General features: G+C 42.4%; 1 protein-coding gene across 3 annotated transcripts in view; it reads right to left on the bottom strand.

Annotated features, from left to right (window-relative positions):
- The window catches only part of KANSL1 (KAT8 regulatory NSL complex subunit 1), a 73461-nt gene extending 68758 nt beyond the window's left edge, over positions 1-4703 (bottom strand). The window contains exons 1-3 of one of the 3 annotated variants that reach the window (XM_083146965.1): positions 4629-4703; positions 3485-3553; positions 1642-1770 (exon numbers count right to left, since the gene is read on the bottom strand). The gene's annotated coding sequence lies outside the window, so the exon portion shown is untranslated. Of the gene's footprint in view, positions 1-1641; positions 1771-3484; positions 3554-4334; positions 4513-4628 lie in introns of those variants that run through there. The other 2 variants (XM_083146960.1, XM_083146961.1) reach the window with 2 other exon arrangements.
- Between the last annotated feature and the right edge of the window lie 1467 nt (positions 4704-6170).

The following is a 6170-nucleotide window of genomic DNA, read 5'->3' as shown; positions in this document are numbered from 1 at the left end:
CATCATCTCAACACGTTAACCCCAAAATAAAACAAATACATACAGAATAATAATTTGAGAATAAATATTAAAGATTACATTGATGGGGAAACTCACTTTGAGCGCAAGATCCTCTCTTCTACTCCTCACACTTATTTACACATAGACCCAGCCCCCAACACCTTAAGCCCTGATGGGAATGGGACGTTCATAAGCATTAATGTTAAAAGGGCCTACTTGAGCAAAAGGAAAGAGTTCTTCCATTATTTTTTTTAATGGACATTTTAAATTTAAGAAATATCATAAAGAATAAAAAAATAAAAATAAACAAAAAATATTATTTACTAAGGTGAGATTTCTATTGAAGATGGGATGTTGCCCCTGGCAACCAATTCTAATCTACTTATTTATTTAGCACCTTCTAGAAGAGTATATATATATATATATATATATATATATATATATATATATATATAATCTGATCTTCTATAGAGCTCCCATCTATTAATAAACATGTAGAGCTACAGTAAAAAGGGAGTTTCCAGGTCCAGAGTTGAGCAGACTAGCCCATACTTCAAGCATCATTTTGCAGCAACAGGAAATCAAATCCTGACAGTCGGGATTCCGACAGTCATTACTCCGACGTCGGAATCCCGCCTGCTCCCTCGTGGGGGTCCACGACCCCCATAGAGGGAGAATAAAATAGGTGGCGAGCGCAGCTCGCCACCGTGCCCGCAGCGTGGGGAGCGCAGCGAGCCCGCAAGGGGCTTCATTGCGCTCCCCCCGCTGTGCAGTTGGGATTCCGACGTTGGAGAAATGACTGTTGGAATCCTGACTGTCGGTGTGTCATACCACACCCAATCAAAGGACATTCTGTGAAGTGGAGCTCTTCCTGCATCTTATCTCAGTAATTTTTCAAGGAGTATAAATACATTTATAAGTTGCATCTTAAGGTGCTTTGTATGACAAGGATATAAGGTAATCATGTGTATTTCTTCTAATATGGTTAATAAAAAAAAAAACATATTAACAGAGCTACTTTAAATTAAAATATAGTCCAGTATTAAGAAATCCTGCCATGATTTTGTTTTGTTTTCTTTGAAAGGACCACAGACATTTTCACAGCCCTTCTTAAGGACATTCAAACTCTAAAAATGGAAATGACACGGACGAGGACTAAATATTTATTATTATATTATTATTATTATTAACAGTTTCTTATATAGCGCATACATATAACGCAGCGCTTTACAGAGTATAGTTGAACATTCACATCAGTCCTTGGCCCCAGTGGAGCTTACAATCTATATTCCCTACCACATGTACACGCACACACAGACATTCTAGGGTTCATTTTTGTCGGAATAACCTACCTGTATATTTTTGGATTGTGGGAGGAAACCGGAGTACCCGGAGGAAACCCACACAAGTACAGGGAGAATATACAAATTCTGCACAGTTAGGGCCATGGTGGGGATCGAGCCCATGACCTGAGTGCTGTGAGGCAGTAATGCTACCCATTACACCCTCTGTGATGCCCCTAAACAATTCTAAAACAACAACAACAACAACAAAAAAGCATAACATACAGTAGGCTTCATAACATAATTTCTGGGAACAGGAATGTAAGACAAAGTATTATTCAACCTTAAAAATGGTTACCTGCATCCTGGAGACCCCATGTTCATGCCAAGCCGTGTATGTTCCAGTTTAGGTGCTGTCATACCAGTTATGGACGAGAAACAGGATAAATGTATATACATGGTAAAACCCATCTTGGCTACTTCCCACCTGCAAATAAAGACCCACATTCTTCAAAATAATCTCCTGGACAAAAGAGAGAGAGAGAGAGAGAGAGAGAGAGAGAGAGAGAGAGAGAGAGAGAGAGAGAGAGAGAGAGAGAGAGAGAGAGAGAGAGAGAGAGAGAGAGAGAGAGAGAGAGAGAGAGAGAGAGAGAGAGAGAGAGAGAGAGAGAGAGAGAGAGAGAGAGAGAGAGAGAGAGAGAGAGAGAGAGAGAGAGAGAGAGAGAGAGAGAGAGAGACTTTAACATGGTAGTTAGGAGATTTTTGGCTGATACTTTATCGCCACCCCCTTTATCTCTGTCCAAGGCTTAGTACATCTCCCATTTATATTGTTTTCCATTACAAACGCTGCTAAAAGGTACAAACATACACCAAAACATAAATACCAGTCTAAAGTTGCTAAACAACAAAGGTTATTTGCCGATTGGTAGCTATGGGTTACTGCATATCTGCACCCTCCATCATTGTCAGTAAATAAGCCTTATTTGTAATAGAGAATAAAATAAACTATTCGATTGGTTAAGGTTTTAGTACAGATTTCCATCTAGGTAATGTTATTAAATAATGTTCATTATGGCTGATTTAAGTGCAAATTTGCACTGTCTCCAGTGCCCAGCTTTAATAAAAGCTAGCTGCTTTTAGGGAGTCTATTTACCCTATGGGGGAAGTGTAAAGCTGGATAAACATTATAGCTAGCCCCAGTCATTCCGACTTTGCTGACAATTCCCATTGAGCTCAGAACCTAATCTAATTGACACACACACACACTAAAATTTTGCCAACGTCCAAACAATATTTAACATAATTCATCAATAAATTCATATGGAGCTGTGCATAAATCAGTAGAATTAGGAGGATTTACCTTGTAAGGCCTCAGGTAAAATTCTAAATATAAATGATATGATTCTTCCATAGGAGTACACATGCCTTAACCTTCAGTTCACATAGAACCTATTTCTACTTTTAAATATTGCAAGTCCAGATTATGTGCATATGAGCATAACTAATACTCCTTTTACAATGCACAAATAAACGGTGTCTTTTGGGTTATTTGTGCGGTGTTAATGTGGTCTCTTTTGAAAAATCCTGGGTCCGGCAACCTGGCAATCCACCCCGGGTTAAAAGAAGGGTTTTACCTAGGTCAGACCGGGATTTTTGGACAGTGTGAACAGGAAATGGTCCTGTTCACACTATGGACCTTATTCAGGTCTGTTCGCACAGGAACCGATATTTTGTTAGTGCGCATTTCTGTGCATGTGCATACGCAGGGTGCGTGCACCCGCAGCGAACATTCTGTTCGCCAGGTGCAGGCACCAAAGACAGTGGGCGAGGGGCGGAGAGGGGCGTAGGGCGCCGGGCAGCCCCATTAGCATATGAGAATAATCCAGCATTTCGTGGGCTGCCCGCGCATTTGCTCCCCAGCATACACGCATATGTAAGGTTGCTCAGAGCAACCTTACATATGCGTGCACCTTCCACATCTTTTGATGACCATCGAAAAATGTGGGAGGTTCCCCCTGCCCTGCGAATGGCTGTTGCTGTGTAACATCCATTCGCAAGCCCCTGCGAGTGAGTCGCCCTCGGGAATGGGTGGCGGTAGCCAACCATTCTCAAGGCAGGGTTTGGTGGACTATCAAGGAAACCAGAATAAACACCCCCCCCCCCCATGACAATATTTGTGCTTATCTGTGACTCAGTCTTACCATTTTGATGAACGTATCCTGTATTCTACAGAGATTGGACTCCACACTTTCCTGACCAGGTGCTTCATGCTAAAAAGGAATAGCAGTTTAGTAAACATCATTGCTGAAAATATTATGGCATCCTCTGTTGTTTGTTAAGATTTTTAATCAGTTATATATCTACAATTATTCACACTTTAATAATGAATTGTAGATGTGCGATAATTTCATGAACTCACTAGTGTATTATTTATTACTACCCTAATGTTTATTACTATTCAAAGCCAAGATAAAAATAAAAATGTACTGTTCTGAAATAAAATTTGCAACATCTCAATAATTTTAAATGCACAATGACATGCTCCCCCCTCCCTGATTACACTTAAAAAAAAAATCTCCAGAATTATTTTTGAAATCTGTCTTTTGCACCATGATAAGTTCTAGCACAATTGTGTACCCCTTCCTCTATCTCACTGTCACGTCATAAAACTTACCCTCTTTTTGGCCAGACCTCCATGTTGATATACAAGATGGCACATTCACAAGGATTACTTACATCCAAGGCAGATTCTACATTTTATTTCTACAATATTCAATACCCTCCTTCTCATTCTAGCAGCGTCTCTAAGATTTCTGGTTTTTTTAGAATTACATTTTGATAGTTGGATGGTCACATTTGACAAAAACTATATATCTATACAGATGTGTGTGTGTGTGTGTGTGAGAGACAAGTGTGTGTGTGTGTGTGTGTGTGTGTGTGTGTGTGTGTGTGTGTGTGTGTGTGTGTGTGTGTGTGTGTGTGTGTGTGTGTGTATGAAAGAGAGAGAGACATAGTACAAATTCACTGATAATTAACCCCTTATGTACCTACTGATTCAGGTTGGTTCTGGCCTGCCCTCCTGTCATGTGTCGGTAGCATCCTCGCACAGGGTGCGCGGAGTATCACCACAGCCCAGCTGATCATACAAAGTTCCAATATATGGCCTGTTTACTGCTGCTATGAGAGAGGGATATAGTGCAACCAATCCCCATACCCAGCCATTGCAAAGGTCTGTACATGGCCAGGTCTGCCCTCCCCACATATCCAGGGGTGCCCCTCTTAACCCACCCTGGGCCACCTGGTGCATGAACCCCACTCCCCGCGAACCCCTCTGCCTGCACCTACCTGCACAGCTCAACCAGGGCTGCTGGCTACGGCCTCACCCATCGCCCTCCCCTCTGAGCGTCTGATTGGTGGATGGTGAGTAAGGCGATAAGGGATTGGCTGAGGAAGTGTCAGTCATTAGAGAGGGGGTGTTGAGGTGGGCGTGGCTTAGCGCCGTTATTGTGTCCCTGGTTGTGGGATTGTGAGGGAAGCAGGGGTGCAGCAGTCATGTCATGGTACTGACTGTGTGTGTGACCCTCTGTGTGACAGTATACAGCACACACTGTGTGTAAGAGGGTCCACAGCAACTTCTGCTGGCTAAGGGACAGAAGCATTACTATTTATTATTACCAGGAGGTGTCTGTGCAGCTCTCTCCCTCTCTCTGTGTATATATATTTACAGTATATGAAACATCATCCACTGATGACTGTGCCACTAGGTTTTAAGGGTCCAGTTTATTGTGTACTTTTGGTATTATTGGAGACCTGACAATTATTTCATATAGGCTGCAGTGTTCCCCCTAGGTACTCTATGACAGGCCACATATAGCATGTGAGGCCTATGTTTACAATGATACTTGGCAGTGTCCCTGATTTTACATATTGACCCCTTGAGCAATACCAGAAGAGCAAGCAGTCTTAGGATCTAATTCAACTTATGTAGCGATGCATCAAATCTTGTGTTTCAATGCAATATTAATATCACTACCTCCAAGTACAGTGGGTATGTCCGTATTACTGAGAACAGCCCGGCTTTTTAGGGACAGACATCTGAGGGTTTGGGGGGGAAAAAAGGTCATAAAGACAACAGTGTTTCTGACTGACCTTGTGTTTGTGTCACCTATTATTTCTCTATTTTTCAGTAGCAAATCAGATCGGCTGTACAGTACTTGTTACACAGGCAGGGCCGGTGCTAGGGTGTCCGGTGCCCTCCTGCAAACCATAAATTTTGCACCCTTTCACATTGCCATTGCAACAAGCTGCAGCCCGATTGTGGGAGCGTATGCAACATGCAATCCTATGGAGGATCTCGGGTGCATGTACATGTATGCATACACCATCTCAGTGCTGTGTCCGCAAAATGTTGCAGGCACTAAAGGTGCCCATACACGCTGCGAGAATCGCATACGTTATGGGCTAAATTGCATTGCACGGCATGCAATGTGTGTGCGATGCAATCTGAAAGCAGTAAAAAAAAGTATGTGCAGCACATACTTTTTGTACTGTGCGATGCCCACAGGAGCGCACATCGCACCGCACGCTGCTATTGCAGCGTGTATGGCCACCTTTAGGCACATGGGGCCTTATTCTAGTTCACTCTTTCTGACAAAATCCTTCTTAGATGGACAAAACCATGTGCACTGCAGGTGGGGCAGATGTAACTTGTGCAGAGAGAATTAGATTTGGGTGGGGTTTTACTTCAAAGTGAGATCTATATTGCAGTGTAAAAATAAAGCAACCAGTATTTACCCTGCACAGAAACAAAATAACTCACCCAAATCTAATTCTCTCTGCACATGTTACATCTGCCCCCCTGCAGTGCACATGGTTTTGTCCATCTAA

The sequence above is a fragment of the Crinia signifera genome, chromosome 6, assembly GCF_055691185.1.
Source record: "Crinia signifera chromosome 6, ASM5569118v1, whole genome shotgun sequence".
Lineage (NCBI taxonomy): Eukaryota > Metazoa > Chordata > Amphibia > Anura > Myobatrachidae > Crinia > Crinia signifera.
This window is presented reverse-complemented; position numbering and strand designations above follow the sequence as displayed.